The sequence below is a fragment of the Micromys minutus genome, assembly GCF_963924665.1.
Source record: "Micromys minutus genome assembly, chromosome: 9".
NCBI lineage: Eukaryota > Metazoa > Chordata > Mammalia > Rodentia > Muridae > Micromys > Micromys minutus.
The window spans coordinates 49,066,479-49,082,884 of record NC_137978.1 but is presented as its reverse complement, the minus strand read 5'-3'; positions in this window follow the sequence as shown (position 1 = coordinate 49,082,884).

Below are 16,406 nucleotides of genomic sequence, written 5' to 3'. Positions count from 1 at the left end.
TCCCGGCAGGAAAATTAGGAGCCAAGTTTCCCTCCACACAGAATAAAGACAGCAAAGCTCCCAGCTTTCTCCTTAGCCTTCGTGAGCACCTCCTGATTACCAGAGAGGTGGCCGTGCCACGGCAGGAGATGAGAGACTTCCAGAAGGCTTTGGGACACAAGTGGAAAGTTGGTGCCCACTTTTACAAGGTCCCCCTTCCCCCTTCAGTCTTCTCATGACGCTGTACCAACTGTTTCTTTCCATAATCCAAACCATTGTTTTTCCAGGGTGAAACTGAAATAAAAACCACATGGGCCCCTCTCCACACACCCTCAGCAAACAGAAGCAGGGTCTGGGCAAGTTGTAATAAGCAGATGGAGGAGATTTTGCTCTCCATGGGGTCACCAGGCAGAGGCCGTCTGGCCATGGAGACACTTGGGACTTCCTGGTGGCCAATCCCGGGTAGGCCTTGAGGTGTCAGACTGGCAGGGCTGGCTGGGTTAAAGACCTGCTTAGGGGAGTGGGAACCCAGTGCTGATGAGGCTGCTCTTTCAGAGGATCCAAGTTCAAATCTTAAACTAATCTTAAACGTGTGCTGCTGGCAAGATAGGTGGGGTGCCACATGCTGGGACCTCAAAGGCAACTGCTGACACCCATGCAGAGCAAAGGGACCTCAGAGAGGAAGAGGGGCACCAGGTACAAGGTTGAGAGAGGAAGTAAAGAAGGTGGGGTAGAACACGGGGACATCTGGGTACAGGTCATGGCCCCCAGGCACCCAAGGAGCTCCTGTGTGGAAGGCATGGGATTTTGGAAGGTGCAGGCTGCTTTATTGACTGGAAGGAAAACTCAGTCAGGAGGAGGCCTAGAAGTCCCTACAAGGGACTCTCTAAGGTTCTTCCCAGGTCTTGCCCCTTGAGAGCTACATAAACACACACACACAGGTTCATGAACACATAGCCCCTGCCCTGCCCCCAGTCAGGCTCACGTGCACATAGACCCATGCACTTGGCTGATGCATGCATGCAAGAGCTATATGTGCAAAGTTCGGGCTCAGAGAGGCTCCCTCCAAAGACACAGTCACAGTAGCCAGACCACAAAAAGTATGCACAATATGGACATGCAGCATGCACATACACACCCATGCCTGCACACACACATGCCCCACACACAGCCATGTGCATGCACACGAATGCCTACACACGTTGTGCATGCAGATGTGCATGCTGACCACAGGTGGTAGAGGCCTCCCAGGCCAAGTTCAGGATGATCGCTTACCCTGAGCCCATTGCTTGATCTAAACACACACATGGAACCCTTAGGGTCAGGCCCAAGCTTGAAGCTCCCAGCCAAGAGGGAAGGTCACAAGTGTGTTTGTTGAAATCGGGGTGGCTCCTCACATAGGAGTCCCCACAGTGACTTTCCACTTGTGTCAGGGAGTCTCTGTGCAGATGACGAATAGGTTTTTGAAGGGGCAGCAGGTCAGTTGCAGGCTCTGGAACAAGCTCTCTGTTCCTGTGCAGTAGCCACTGTCCACTTGGCCCCAGAGCAAGCTGGGGAGATGCCTTCCCTAGAGCCTGCAGAAGCTGGGTTGTCCCCATTAGCTGACCGACTGTGACTCAGTCTAACTGCCCCTTGTACTCTGTCCCCAACGCATGCAATCAGACTCTCTCTGCATCTGCTGCCCCTTGTACAGAGGCTGCATGAAATCTCCAAAGACAGGGCCCCCTTCCCCCACCCCATAGACACCAGCCAGAGTCAGAGGTTGTAGCCCCTGGCCAGACTATGGCTTTGGCACCCAGAACCACTAGGCAATTTGTAGCAAGTCGACAGCCTGGTTGCAGCTGGATGCTGCATTGGGCACATAGGCAACCCAGCCTATGAGTTCCATGTTGTTTTCCAAGTGGCGTAGAGAAATGTCACCAAGTGTTCCCAGGTCCCAAAATAGCACGGGTCCTTGAGTGATTGTGTGTGTGTGTGTGTGTGTGAGAGAGAGAGAGAGAGAGAGAGAGAGAGAGAGAGAGAGAGAAAGAGAGGAAAGGAGAGAGAGGGAGAGAGAGGGAGGGAGGGAGGGAGGGAGAGAAAAAGAAAGAAAGAGAGACAGAGATAGAGAGACAAAGACAGACAGAGACAGAGACAAAGAAACAGAGACAGGAAGACAGAGTGAGCGCCAGACAGAGACAGAGACAAAAACAGAGAGACAGAGACAGACATTTGAGTGCCTCCTCTTGGCCCCATGCTTATCAGGCTTCCTACTTATGGCCGTAGGCTGAGGAGACTGGGATTCACTGGCCAGGACCACAGGGATGCCACACAGTGCCACTCGATGTCCTGAGCAGTGTCACAAGTGCTCTGTAGTGGCTCAGCAGATGACGACTAGGGACAGCAGAGATGTGCAGACATCGTCCCTTGACCATGTGCCACCTTTGGAGGTGTCCTAAACGGGGCCCTGCAGAGGGGCAGCGAGAGAACAGGTGCCGCTGAGCTGCTGACTGACAGCCGTCACCTGTCACCCACCTCAACTTCTCACAGCCTGCTGGAGCCTCTGGAGCTGTCAGACAACCCGAGGAACCATGTACGAGGAGGGTGTTGGGCCCTTCTTACTCTGAACTGTTCTTCCAAACCTAGAGGCCCAGATAGATGAGCAGTCCAAGAACTTGGGCCCCAGCCTGGCTCCTGCTGAGAATATTTATTACAGTGCATATTATATTATATATTGTTATACATTATACTTTATATATTATATTACACATTATACATGGTATATTATATCATGTATTACACATCATATAGCACATATCACATATCATATTATACATTACATGTTATATGTTATATATCCCATATCATACATTTATATATATGTATATATATATGTACTTGTGTGTATATATATATATATATATATATATATATATATATATGTTTTAATTTTTCTGGTGTGCTGACATCTTATAAATCTAGAGTCTGTCCCCCACAAGGGATTTGGTTTGTTTGTTGAGTGAATGCTTGACACCTGTGCACTGGTCAGGATGGTAGGACCACACAGTAGTCTACCTAGATCCCTATTGCCCTGCTGTGTGATTGGGCAAGTCATGGCCTACTGTGGGCCTTGATTCAGATGGTCACCAAGGCTTGCACTGGTGAGCTGCTGACAGACAGCCTTTAAGGGCTTTGTGGACCTAGGGAGGGAACATGCCTGTTCCCCCACATATCTGAGGACCTGTCTGTTTGTCCACTGAGAGATGGACCCAGGTCTCAGTTACCTGGTGAGCCTAGCTACCCCAACACTCAAGACATTTATCCACACCCACTGGGAAGGACTTTTGCCAGCCTGCCGTGGCCCTGCCTGAAGCCTGGGTTGAGGGAGGAGCAGGAGAAAAGTTCCACCCAACGCTACTGTGGATGAGGGACAGGTTGCTCATCTCTTTCTTAGAACCATGTGCAGCTGGGGTGAGCTCATTTACAGGAAAGGGAGATGGGGGGCTCCATTCACACCCAGCCCTGCTGGGGGGCAGCAAGTGCGTCAGCAGCCTAGCTCGGAGCCTGCCTCCGGAAACACCGCCCAGGGAGCAGTCACGAATGGGTTGGGTGAGGGGGAGCTGAGCCCGATGTGTGTGTGTGTGTGTGTGTGTGTGTGTGTGTGTGTGTCAGGTGACAACCAGAAGGCTCAGCAAGGCCTGAAGGCTGCTTAGGGTGCACAGAGAGGTCAACTTCCCCCTTTCCGGAGTCACCCCACTTCTGCTGCTGGCTGGAGGTCTGTCCAGCTGTCTGTGTGTCTAGTTGCCATCTCTAGGTTTCTGCACATCTGCAGGGTCCCCAGGAGGTTGAGTTCCAGTGCACACACTTATTGGGCTTGGATGGCATCAGGACAGGGTCTAGATTGGGACCCCAGTGGACTGGCAAAGAGCCCTGGCTCCACACTCCACCCCACCACCTCCTCCAAGGCTTGATACAGCTATTTAAAGCCGGTGGTAGCCCGTGGGAAACTTCTTCAGATGTGTGGTTTTGTCTTCTGTAGCTAGTGCAGGGGCCTGCTGGCTCTCGAGGCTGGTGACTCACTGGTAGTGAGAAAAGTCTTTTTGTTGTTTGATGCTTGCTGGAGGCTCTGCTGCCTGAGAACCGGGCCTGCTCGGGCCTTCCCCTGCTGGGACTCCTGAAGGCTTGGGGAGTGCCCAAGTAGTGCCTTTGTTCCTTGGGAGTCCAGGGCCCCTGGTGCTCAAGGGCTTGGATGTTCAGCCCAAGCTAGAACCACTTGGCTTTCGGGGATTGGGGGCAGGGCACATCTTCAAACCTCATCTCAGTCACCTCCAGGAAGCCGCCCTCCACCTCTCCTGGACTTCAGTCAGTCTCCACTTTCCTGGCTTGATCCTGTGATATGTCACCCGTGACATGGCCTTGGGGTCAGATGTGTGGATCTGTGTGTAGTTGATCTGGGAGCACCTGTCACACAGCTGGTGCTCAATAAATGCTTTCAGGATTAGAAAGGCAGATGAGATTTAATGAGTGTTTACTTTGTGTAGAACACTTCACGTGAATAATCCCACTGAGGGGCTGTGGCTGAGGCCCAATAGTACACAAGGCCTTGGGGTTCCATCCACAGCACCACAAAACCACCTCCCCCTAAACTTCCTGCCTGTGAAGAGTTACAGTGAGACCTGCAGACGGTTCCATGGAACAGTCTTAGACATCTTCCGCTTTACATTTGAGGAGACTGAGGCACCAGGGCTTCGTGTGGTAATGTGTATTTTCTCATAGCAAGGAACAAGCAAAACGGGACTCCAGCCCAGGACACATGGTACAGCACAGGGTCAGGCTGTCCCCAGAGTTTGGTGGCAGACAGTTGGCCTTGCACTCAGAGCTTGGACATGAGTTTCTTCCATCCCGCCCCAGTCCCATCTCCCCTGCCCGTCCTCAAACTTGAGACTTCAGGAACTCACTTCCTCTTGGAGGTGTGTGCTCCTCTCTGCACACCTACCACTACCACTACGGTCACAGATCACACACTTCTGCCCGTGTCCCTGACCCAACAGAAATGCTTTCAGAAAAGAAACCAACCCTGCCTCCCCAATGTTCCAGCACTCAAGCAATCAATGGTGAGCACCCAAGTTTGTAGGCTGAGCAGGTGCCACCAGAACAGCAACAGAGGGTGGTCTCCAGGGACATCTTCTAGAAACTTCTCTGTCACAATACAGACATCCCTGTGGTCACCGTCAAGGGAATCAGGACCTTGAGTCTGCTGACTAGTAAGGATTTGAAGGTGACAGCAAAGTCCCAGAGGAGCTCTTCAGAGAACCCACTTCCCTGGACAGCTGGTGACCACCGTTCTATGGACTCAAAGGTGGTGCCAACATTATAGCCCCAGAGCATCATGGGAACATGGGGGAGTGGACTCTGAGCTCTGCTGTGCTTAGCTGTTGGCAATGGGTAGAGCTAGTGTGCCCCTGAGGAAAGCACGCTGAGCTCTATTCCTGAGGGTCAAGGGGTCACCAGGGTCAGAACAGGACAGTACTCATTCCAGGGTGTCAGGGGAGCCAAGGAGAGGTTCCAGGGAAGACGTGACCTAGCGAGTCTTGGGTCTTAAGGTGATGGATGGAAAATGAGGCTGGCTTGCTTCTGGTGGGAGAATCAGCATGTCTGAAGACTGTCAGCAGGTGCCTGGGATTCTGCCACTGGAGCAGACAGTCAGGGCCTTGGACTGAGGCAGCAGAGGTTGAGGGTGGGCCGTAGCTATAGAGGTGATACATGACAGGGTACCAGCCCTGGGTGCATATTTATTGCTCTTCTTGTTGCTATAGCAAAACCCCTGATAGAAGCCATCCAAGGTCACCGAGGTTTGCTTTGGCTCATAGCATCCGTGGGTATCCGTCTACCATGTCAAGGAAGACACGGTGGCTGGGAAAGTTCACTTCGTGGTACAGGACCTTGTGGATCCAGAAGAGGCATCGCCTCATCTATTAGCCTGCCCCCCACCCCCAAAACAGAGCTGCCAGCTGCAGACCGACATATGAGCCTGTGAGAGACGGTTCACATTCACACACCAACACTCCAGCCCCGGCCCCACGGCCTCATGGCCATCTCGGAATGCATTTGCTATCTCAGACCTTTCAAAGTCCCAACAGCATTCTCAAGACCACAGTCTTGTTGATGATGTACACAGACCAATATGATCCCACCCCCCCGTGAGGCCACCAAAGTCTAAAACCACTTCTGAGACTCGCACTTAGCTGTGAGCCCCTGCAAAATCAAGAAGCAAGCAACAGGGGCTGGAGAGATGGCTCGGTGGTTAAGAGCACTCGTTGCTCTTGCAGAGGTCCTGAGCTTGGTTCCCAGGATTCACATAATGGTCCACGACCATCTGCAACTCCAGTTAAGTTACAGGGGTATCTGATGCCCTCTTCTGACCTCCATGGGCACCAGGCACATGTGCAGTGTGCATATATACAGCAAAAAATTAAATTACACACTTCCAGTGTACCATGACATGGAGTTAACATGGGAGGAATAAAGAAGGAAAAACAAGATCCTGGCAACTCCCTAAGCCAATAAGGTTAACACCAAACCCCACATCTCCATGTCCAGCCTCTAGGGCAGGTAATAACCCTGTGTGGGCTCCAACAGACTTGAGTGGCTCTGTCCCCGTGGCTCTCCCATCTGCTTCACTTGTGGCCTGTCAAACGCCACCACACAGAGCTGGAGCAAGCCACTTGTAATGTGCATACCCACCAGCCACATGGCTTCCTGCTGTGGCTGCTGAGCCTCTGAATCAGCCCACCAGTCAGAGGCTCCAGGGTCTCTCCATCCATCTCCATCAGCCCCTAGGAGAGGCCTAGAGAGGCCTCAGGTAGGGACTGAGTCAGGCTAAAGTTGAGAGCATTATTCTCCAGCTATTTCTGCTTATGGACAGAACTATAGATTTCCTTGGAGACAGCCCAGCATCCTCCCTGAAGCCCAGAACGAGAAAAAGTGAGAAGCCAGAGGGACCTGTTCTACTGAGGAAAACACTACACTATCTATGTTTATATCTTTCCAACCTGTGTGGGGTTGAGTGTCTGGGTGTTGTAGGGGCAGAAATACGTGTGGGGAAATCTCCCCGAAACACCAGAAGAAAGTTTGCTTCAGATGCTGGAGAATGAGAGCCCTCTCCAGGACCACATGCAGGAAATCACTACGACACCTGGCTTCCTCAAAAGCTCTTGGCTCTACGCAGGCTGAACTCACCTGTGACATGAGGACAGTCCTTGCAATGAGTCTGGGGGACCCTGGCCGCAGTCAGGAGGTCCAAGCCAAGCAAGGGGAATCCCAACGCCAGACAGCTGTGAGAAACAAGTCTCTTGCCTATGACAGAGCATCTGACCTGAGGCCCTGGCTGGATCTGAGTCCAGCCCAGACCCTAAAATTTCCCCTGTGGTTAGGAATGGGTTTTAGCCATCACTTCCTGTGAAGGATGAGAACAGGACAGGGGGCTGCAAAGGGACTGGCCCTGCTGCCAGGGCAAGGGGAGCTTGGCATGAGCCTCTGCTGCTGAGGGTCCATCCCTGGCCAGGACACTGATGGACTGTGTGACTTCTCCCCATCTTGTCTTCTGAAATGAGTGTTACCAATGTTTACGTCCCACTCTGGGGTCTGATATCAGATACTTTGCTGTAACAAAGTAGCTACATAAGAGGCGGCCAGAGAGGTCGCAGGGAGAAGGAATGAAAGGCTGTGGCTTTGAGAGAGATAAATCTAAAGATCAAATTCTATCCCTACCACCTAGTTGCTGTATGGTCTTGGGCAAGTGACTTTGCTTCTCTGAACCTTTGTGTTTCCATCAACAGTACCAATGATCATGGTGTCTTTGGTTGAACCTCACATCCTCGCTAGCCATAGTGAGGAGGAAGGAGACAAGCTGGATCCTGTTCCCTGGAAGTTACCCCAGAAGGTGAAGGCAGTCCATCTCTGGCCTGCAACCAAACATGTTTCAGTCACCAAACCATCCTTACATGTTGCTTAGGACCTGGACCCAGCTCTGTTCCCAAAGAATTCCTAGAAATAAAATGTCCTTGACCCGGAGTTTCCAACACCCACGGAATACATGATACAGACCCTGCCAAACACCCTGTGTTCACCTGCTGAGTTCTCAGCACATTCAGGGACAGGGGCGTTGCACCTTATACTGCAGGCAGGGACCATAACACTCAGATGTTGAGTGACAAACCACCACCAGCACACAGCCAGAAACCCAGACTGGCTCCCTCCAGAGTTAGGGTCTGAACCTCAAGGCCACAAAGCCTGGTGTTCCCAGAAACCCCTGCACTCCACGGGGCCCAGGCTCTTTGATGGAGAAGGCTGTGCTAAAAGAGGAAGAGGAACCTGTCACTCTCCTCCAACAGGTCCCCAGGAAATGCCTGGTGACAAACGATCCTGTTGTCACCAAAACAAAGCTGTGGGTGCCTGACACAGACCAGAATGAGACACATGCAGGTTAACATCCTGGTGAGGAAGGGGAGAAATAGCTTCCTCCACTGCTAAAGCTCAGAGCAGCTCAGGGAGACAGTGCTGTGCAGAGGTCATGGTCACAACTCCATGGTAAAGGAGGCCATCTGCGTCCAGACGCCATAGGAGACATGAGTCAGCATCTGTAGTGGCTGCTCAGGTTCTTGCTCAGCATCAGAGGGCACCAGCATTGAAGTCAAATGGCCAAGGATGGCTGGCTATCTCAGAAGACTAGGGTGGGTTAGCTCCCCAGTTAACCCAGAATATGTCTGGGGAAATCATTGCCCTTCTGGGGTTCAGTCCCCTCCTCTGGAGGACTGTCCCAGGGACTGTGAGATGGCACGCAGAACCTCTACCAGCCTGGCTGAGTGCCATGATGATGCCAGCTCTTGGTCACTGCTCTTTCTGTTCAATTCCTCGTGAAGCTTGGGTTGCAAGCTGCCTGAGCGAGTGGGGTGCGAGCCCCTTGTTATGAGTTCTCAGACAGAACTGGGTGTCAGGATAGGATCAGCTCAGTCAACCACAGGTGCTGCTTCGGGACTCCAGGCCCCGTGGTGTCCACCATCTGCGATGACAGACGGCACGGAGGTCGGAGATATTCCTGAGCCCTGAAGTCACGTGGCTCTTCTGGAAGGCTCTAACCCAGAGGTTCTCAACCTGTGGGCCACGACCCCTTTCAGATCACTGAAAGGATCGGAGTTTTATTTATATGATGATTCATAACAGTAGGAAAAATTACAGTTATGGAGTACCGACACAATAACTTTTATGCTCGGGGATCACGGCAGCATGAGGCACTGGATTAAAGGGTCGAAGCGTCAGGAAGGTGGAGAACCACCGTTCTAATCTTTCCTGGGCCAGGGGCCTCTCCCTCACCACCCCACCCACGCGGCTAGGCTCAGGACCCTGGAAACAGAGGGTCGAAAGGCTTCTCCTTCTCCCTCTCTGTCTGAGTCATCCCCAGTACCGAAGAGGTGACTCAGAGGAGACAAAGCTTAGAGCCACGCCCCATGCACAGTGTGTAGAGTACCTCACCCACCCCAGACCAGGTTTCCCAGGGCTGTCTGCCCTCCCACGCACGGCTTCTTAGTGTCCCCTGGAGAAAGCGGCTGGAGAAACAAGTCTCAGTTAGGGTGTCTAAGAGGCCTGAAGGCACCATTGGCTGGTCCTAAAGCTGGATGAGGATGACTTTGGGCTCTTCCCGATAGATGTGGCCATTGCCCAGGTGGTTCAATCCAAGTACATATACCAGCTCTCTCTGTGCCTGGTGCCCGGCTGGGGCTCAGGGGTCTGAGAGGAATCAAGCCTCCTCCCCTGGGGCTCCTTATCATCAAGAAAGACAGACACAGTGACAACTAACTATAGACGTGGACAAAAGTCTGGGCATTAAGGTACACAGGGTGGGTGAACCCAGAAAGGCCACCGAAACAACAAACTCAATGTTTAATGATGTCGGACGTGCATATGACTCCCCAGAGTGGACTTAGCCAGAGGAGGCCAGGTGGTGTGGTCCCAAGGGATGCAGGGAAAACAGCTTATAATGTCCCCTGACTGCCCCTGCAGTCCTCTGGTCCTAAAATATAAAGGGGGAGGGGGCAGGGAAAACTGTAGACATGTTCTCGTGTGTGGCATTCAAACAGTTCAGACGCAGGCTTTCATCTGTAGCCAGCTTTCTTCAGACCCACTATACCTCTGTGGTCCCCATCAAATGGGGACCCAAATTGACAACAGCCACACTCACACCAAACCCTTTGCATACCTTACCGCACGCCTAGTCTGCATCCGCCTCTGAGGTACACACTATTAATAGAAGCACTCTCTTGACCAATGAGGGCAAAGCCAACAGTAAGTTAGTCGAAAGAGAGTATATTCACAGTAGGAAATCTTAGGAAACACTACCTCCGTGTTTGATCCAACACAAATAGTGTATCGGACAGTATTAAAAAGAGCTGTGAGTTTTCACCATGTGATAGGTCAAGGCTGTCTTTGTGACTGAGGGCCCTGCCGGAAGTGCCTGGCTGGCTGCTTTTAGTTGTTGTTGTTTGGGATTTTCCCCATCAACCGTACCTGAACAGCAACACGGATGGCCTAGTTGTTTTAGAACAGGCGACACTTTGGTCAGGTTAGTCAGGTTGTCTTAGGCTCCTTCAGTATTTTGGGGTATGAGTGTGGGGGGGTGTGTGCATGCATGTGCACACATGGGGGTGGGAGGCCGTGGCTAACATCAGGAGTCTTTTGTGAGCATTCCCTACTTTCTTGTAATGATATATTTTATTTCTAATTACATATATGTGCCTATGTCGGGGTATGTATCTGTGGGGACAGTAAGTGTCTGTGGAGACTAGTGGCTTCCAGGCCTCTGCAGCTGGAGTTCCAGGAGGGTGTGAGAAACACATGGGTTCTAGGAATTAAACTCAGGTCCTCTGCTAGAGCAGCAAGTGCTCTTAACGTCTGAGCCATCCCTCCAGCCCTGCCGTATTTTGTTATTGTTTTTAAGACAGCTGTCTCACCAAACCTGTGATGGACTGGCTTGGTGAGACTGGCAGGGGACCCTGTCTCTGCTGAGAAAAGCCTGTGTCACCACACCAAGCCTTCAGTGTGGGTTCGGGAGACCAGAGTTAGGTCTTCCTGCACACCCAGCAAGCACCTTACTGGCTAAGCCATGGGCCAGCCCTCGTTTAGTCTTTTAATATCCCCAGGTATACTGTAAATCCACAAGGGTAGATTTTAGTTACCATGGTCCCCATGGGTGTCCAAGACACAGGACTGTCCTGAACTGTATAGAGTCCCCTTTTTTTCTATGGGGACATCAGTGGACAAATAAGTCTCTCTTGAACACAAGTCCAGACAGTGGCAGCCCTTGATAATAAGACTGGCATCTGGTGACTGATGGGCACCACGCACAGCCTGGGCATGCAATTATAAAAGCCTCGGAGCAGCAGGGGTTAAAACTTATGTACTCTGTTTATTTCTAGACTCTTCCATGGAATACTTTTGGGCTTCGGCTCACCTTGGGTACCTGAGACCTTGGAAAGTGGAAGGAGCTAGCCAGGACCATTGTGCCACGTCCAAACGGACAGCTGTCTGTCACCTGATGCGGTGGCCTTGCCCTTGGCCAGGTTGCCTTTTGTGGGCTACCAGGGCTCTTGTTTAGTGTTTGGCGGCATAAGCATTCTTCCCTCAGCCTCAGTTTGGTCGTGGGTTCACATCTGCAGGCCACAGGTCTGGGAGCAGACGCTCCTGGACCAGCACTGCCGCTCACAGGCTTGCCTTGTGCTGGGAAGGGAAGGGTGAGGTATCTGAGAGCATTCACTAGTGCCTGCCAGGTGCTTTCACTATTGTATTCCCATTTTTTCCTGTAAGGAAGCTGGAACTCCATTTCTGAGGCCACACTCATCTGAACCTAGGCCCTATGGGAGCCCAGGCTGTGTTGGACCATATTCTTTACCCAGAATCCTTTGTGTAAAAGCTCCCACCCCCAAATCTCTGACTTTCCAACAGATGGGCTGAAAAAATGGGAGGTGGAACAGGCCTAGAACTCTTTTTACTCAGAAGGCTGAGACAGATGGATTATGGGTTCAAAACCTTTCTGGGCTATAAAGTGAGTTCAAGATCAGCCTGGACAACTTAGCAAAACCTGTCTCAAAAATAAATAAATAAATAAAAATTAAAAAAATACCTGAAGATGTAACTTCATAGTAGAGTGTTCTCATAACACGAAAGTAAAAGGACCTGGCTTCAACCCCCAGCACCATAATAAATAAATAAACAGACATCATGAGCCCCAACCCAGGGTGAAGATGGTGGACACAGCTCTCAGGCTGAACCTGCCTCCCTCTGGTCAGGTCTTGGTGCTTGGGTCTGACACCCTACAGATGCTTCTGAGCATTTATATGGTCGGATTCGGGCAGTTTGCTCTCTATGTGTGCACGTATGTCCCAGGAATCTGTTCTGGGTGTGGGTGTCGGCTGGTTCTGGGAAGCACCAGGGGTTGAGAGACATAGTCCCTGTTCTTGGAGCTCTCTAGCTCTGGCAGGACCTACTGTGCCCCTGTTTCCAAAGTCTTCTGGTTCATACATCCTTTGAGGGCCACCAGAACTGTTGACTGACTGTGTGTAAGATTCACATTTTGGAGTAAGACTCAACTAAATTTCTGTGGTTCTGTTACTTATGGGCAGGCATGTGATCCCATGCTGTGACCCCATGCAGGACACTAGACCAACCTAAGCCTCCTTCAGAAGGACAGCACCTTGGTCCAGGTCCCAGACTCCCATCAGGACCAAGTAGGGTGCCACTCCCAAGCCCCTGAGGGAAGGGCTTGGCCAGGGACAGAGGACCAGGTGAGCAGCTCCAAGCAGCTTCCGACCGACCGTTGGTGGCTGTGAAGAGGGACACAGAGATAGTGGGGAAATGAAAAGAGGCCAGAGTCACCCAGGCCACGGCACGCAAAGGGCCACCTCATCCTCCACCCTCCCGCTTGCCTAGAAAGGGGAAGGCGGCCCAGACCGGGAAGTGGTTGGCTTCTGATGACTGCGGGGGACCGCCAGCCCTGAGCAGGAAGTGGTCAGCCCTTCCCACCCCTGGCCAGCCAGGCCTGCCTGAGCTCACCCTTGGCTATAGCTGGCCTAAAAGTCCCTGCTCTGTCTGCTCTGGAAGCAGCTTTATTCTTAGAAACCACTCCAGCCAGGACCCCCATTTGGTGGCTGGGGGGTGTCTAGGAACTGGGTTCTCAGTCTGGGTCTGTCATTTCACGGAGCAGAAGCATAGACCATGCCACTTCCCCGGCTGGTCATGTCCCTTGTCTGTCCAGTTGGGATGCAAAGCCCAATCTGCTACATCAGGAGGACACAGTGTCCTGAAAGACCATGGCTGGGAAGTCCCAAGAAACATAACCGGGAAGGTAGTATCCAACTCTAGGCCTGGCAGGTACAGGGCTCTCTGGAAACCGAACTTGACTCAGCTGCTGCCTAGTGAGACTGGTCAAGTCTAGCTGTCACTATGCCTGCCATTTCTTCCTCCCTCCCTCCCTAGTAATTTAGTTATTCACATTTTATGTGCTTTGAAGTCTTGCTTGAATGTATGTCTCTATGAGAACATCAGATCTTGAAGCTCTAAGATGGTTATGAGTCACCATGTGGTTGCTGGGAATTGAACTCAGGACCTCTGGAAGAGCAGTTAGTGCTCCTAACCACTGAGCCATCTCTCCAGCCCCCATCGTCCCTTTCTTTTTGTGTATTCGTGCATGGGTTTGTACATGTGTGTGTCCATGTGCAGACAAGTCTGCATGCCTGTGTGAAGGTCAGAGGTCGGCCTCAGGTGTTCTTCCTTAGGAGCTGCCTGGTTTTGCTTTCGTTTTTTGTTTTCAGTCAGGATGTCTCCTTGTCCTGGAACTTGATAAACAGGCTAGGCTGAGGCTGGCTGGCCAGTGAACCCAAGGGTCTGCAGGCTCTTTCTCCTTGGTGACACTCCCCACCACATACACACCTGGGTACCAGAGTTGGGATTACAAGTGTGTACAACCACACTCAGCTTTATATGGGCGTGCTGGGAGTTGAACTCAGGTCCTCATACATGTGTAACAAATGCTTGACCAACGGAGCCACTTCCTGGTCCCTGTGGACCTTTCTCTATGGTGAGGGAATAGGTCTTAACATCCAGGATTGTCATAGGACCCAGCAAAAACAACATGTGCAGAGACATTCTGGAATGTTCTCTCTGGTACACTAAAAAGCCCTTCCTCATGGAACTGGACCGGAACCTACATGTTGTAGGCTTGGTGTCTGCTGCCCTGTGCTGGGCCTCCCAGTGTGGCCAAGAGTTCTCAGCCCCAGACTAGCCACCAGAAGGGGCTCACCTGCTTGTTCCTGCCTCCTTGGAGAAGTGACAAATCTCTGTGTCTGGTTCCAGCAATCTCTGGGATGCCATACTTAGGATGGGACGGGCACTGCAGTTCTAGGAGACCAAACCGGCAGTGGGGTAGTCTGCCTACAGCAGGCCCAGAGCTCATAAACCTGAGAGACATCTGGGAGCCTCAACTCAGATGCTGTCAAATGCTTTCCGGCAAAAATACAAAACATCAAATAGGGGCAGTCTGCATTCCTGCCTCATCTGTAGATGAGGAAACAGAGGCACAGGGAGGAAGGATCATTTGTCAGTCCTGTATGGCTTTTTTTTTTTTCCTTTCTGGAAAGCTCCGAGCTCGCCACATCTAGGTCGTTGGTGAGGCCTGGCCCTGGTCTGCCTGTACCACCACCACCACCTAATGACAATGTTGCTGTTGTCACCCTCACCACCGGCAACACCGTTCACACCATCCCTCACCACTGCGACCACCACCACCCTTACCACCTCCCTCTCCTCCTCCCAGCCCACCGTCACCTTCATCACCTCCTCCATCACCACCAGACTCCGGGACAGTCACTTTCCCTCTGTCGCTACTACAGGAAAAGAACTCCCTTCCCCCGCTCAAGCTCTGCCACAACCTACAGCCTCACCCCAGTGTGGACCAGAGCCAACCTCAGGGTTCACCGTGGCTGCAGCACTCAGAGCTGCAAACACCGGCTGCTCTTGGAGAAAGGGGGCGGAAGAATCTATTGCATAGAGGATGGACATGGTCGACCACGTTTTTCACACTTGATAGACATGAAGTACAGTAAGACTCTTGGGGGAAACAAAGACACAGAAGTTTAAAGGTTTGTCCAAGGCCAGGTATCTAATAAACAATGAGGCCATGATTTGAACCCAGGAACCTCGCACCAGAGTCCCCGTTCCTGACCACTGCACTACACTGCCAGATTAGAGGTCCAGGTCCCAAACCTTCAAGTGACTGTGATCCTGAGAATCGCTGTCGGCAGTATCATTGACCCTGCAGTTTTTAACCTAAGACACAGACGCTCAACAAGCAGAAAGTTCTTTGATAATACTGTAGCCCCTGCCCCCACTCCAGCGCCTTCCCTGAGCCACCCTGGCGAGAGGCTGCTGCTGCTGCAGTTCCACAGCCAGCCAACAGAGGGCGGCATGCCAAACAGTCCAAGAACTTTTCCTGGGCGCCAGAAGGAATTGAGAGGAAGTGGAGCTAATACTTTGTGGCTGGCATGAAGGCAGTTAGTGACCCAGAGCAAATCCAAACAGACTCTGATGAGACATGTTCTCTCATCCTCCGCTGAGATACCTGAGGACCAGAAATGGGAGCATCCTTGTCCACGATCAAACATCCTGTTAGTGGCAGAGACAAGTTAGCAATTCCAGTCTTCTGATTTACTTTCCCTTTACAAGTGGAAAGCAAGAAGAGAGACCAGGCCTCCGCACGTCTGCGGGATAAGACGGGGAACGGAACTAGCCTACGGTAAAAGTTGCTAGCCCTGGCCAACACCTCATACCTACACATAGCCCGGCCGCCCCCTGGTGGCGATGACTGGCAGTGTCCGTAGACTCTGCTATGAATCCGCAGTGAAGCAGGGGAGACCATGCTGGCTGAGTTCTAGCTCACTGCCTCCTGGAGTCACCACTGCAGCTCTGGCGAATATGGTCTCATTCTTGGAAGGCTCCTGGGAGGGGGCGGGGCTCCACCGTCTCAGAGACGAGACCCATTTCCTTCTAGGAATAGCATCCTCTGTGCAGTGTGCCAAAATGAGCTGAAAGATGCAGACAGCATTCTGTGCAGATGAAGCGGCAGTGCGGAGGCCCCCGGGCTGCCCTACAGGGTGGGGGGGGGGTCACATAAATAACACGGCTACAGATCACTGGAGTTCCCACTTGTCGGAGACTCTCGACTTTTGGATGATCTTTTGAGCCTGGTAGGGAAGAAATGAGACAGAGAAAGGGAGGTTCAGAAAGGTCAGAGGTCACAGAGTAAATCAGTGGCAGAGGTCAACTCAAACTCCAGACTTCTGCCTCTGGGTCAGGCTATTCAGAGAGTGGCCTTGGGTTCTAAAGTTTCTGTAGTATATTAC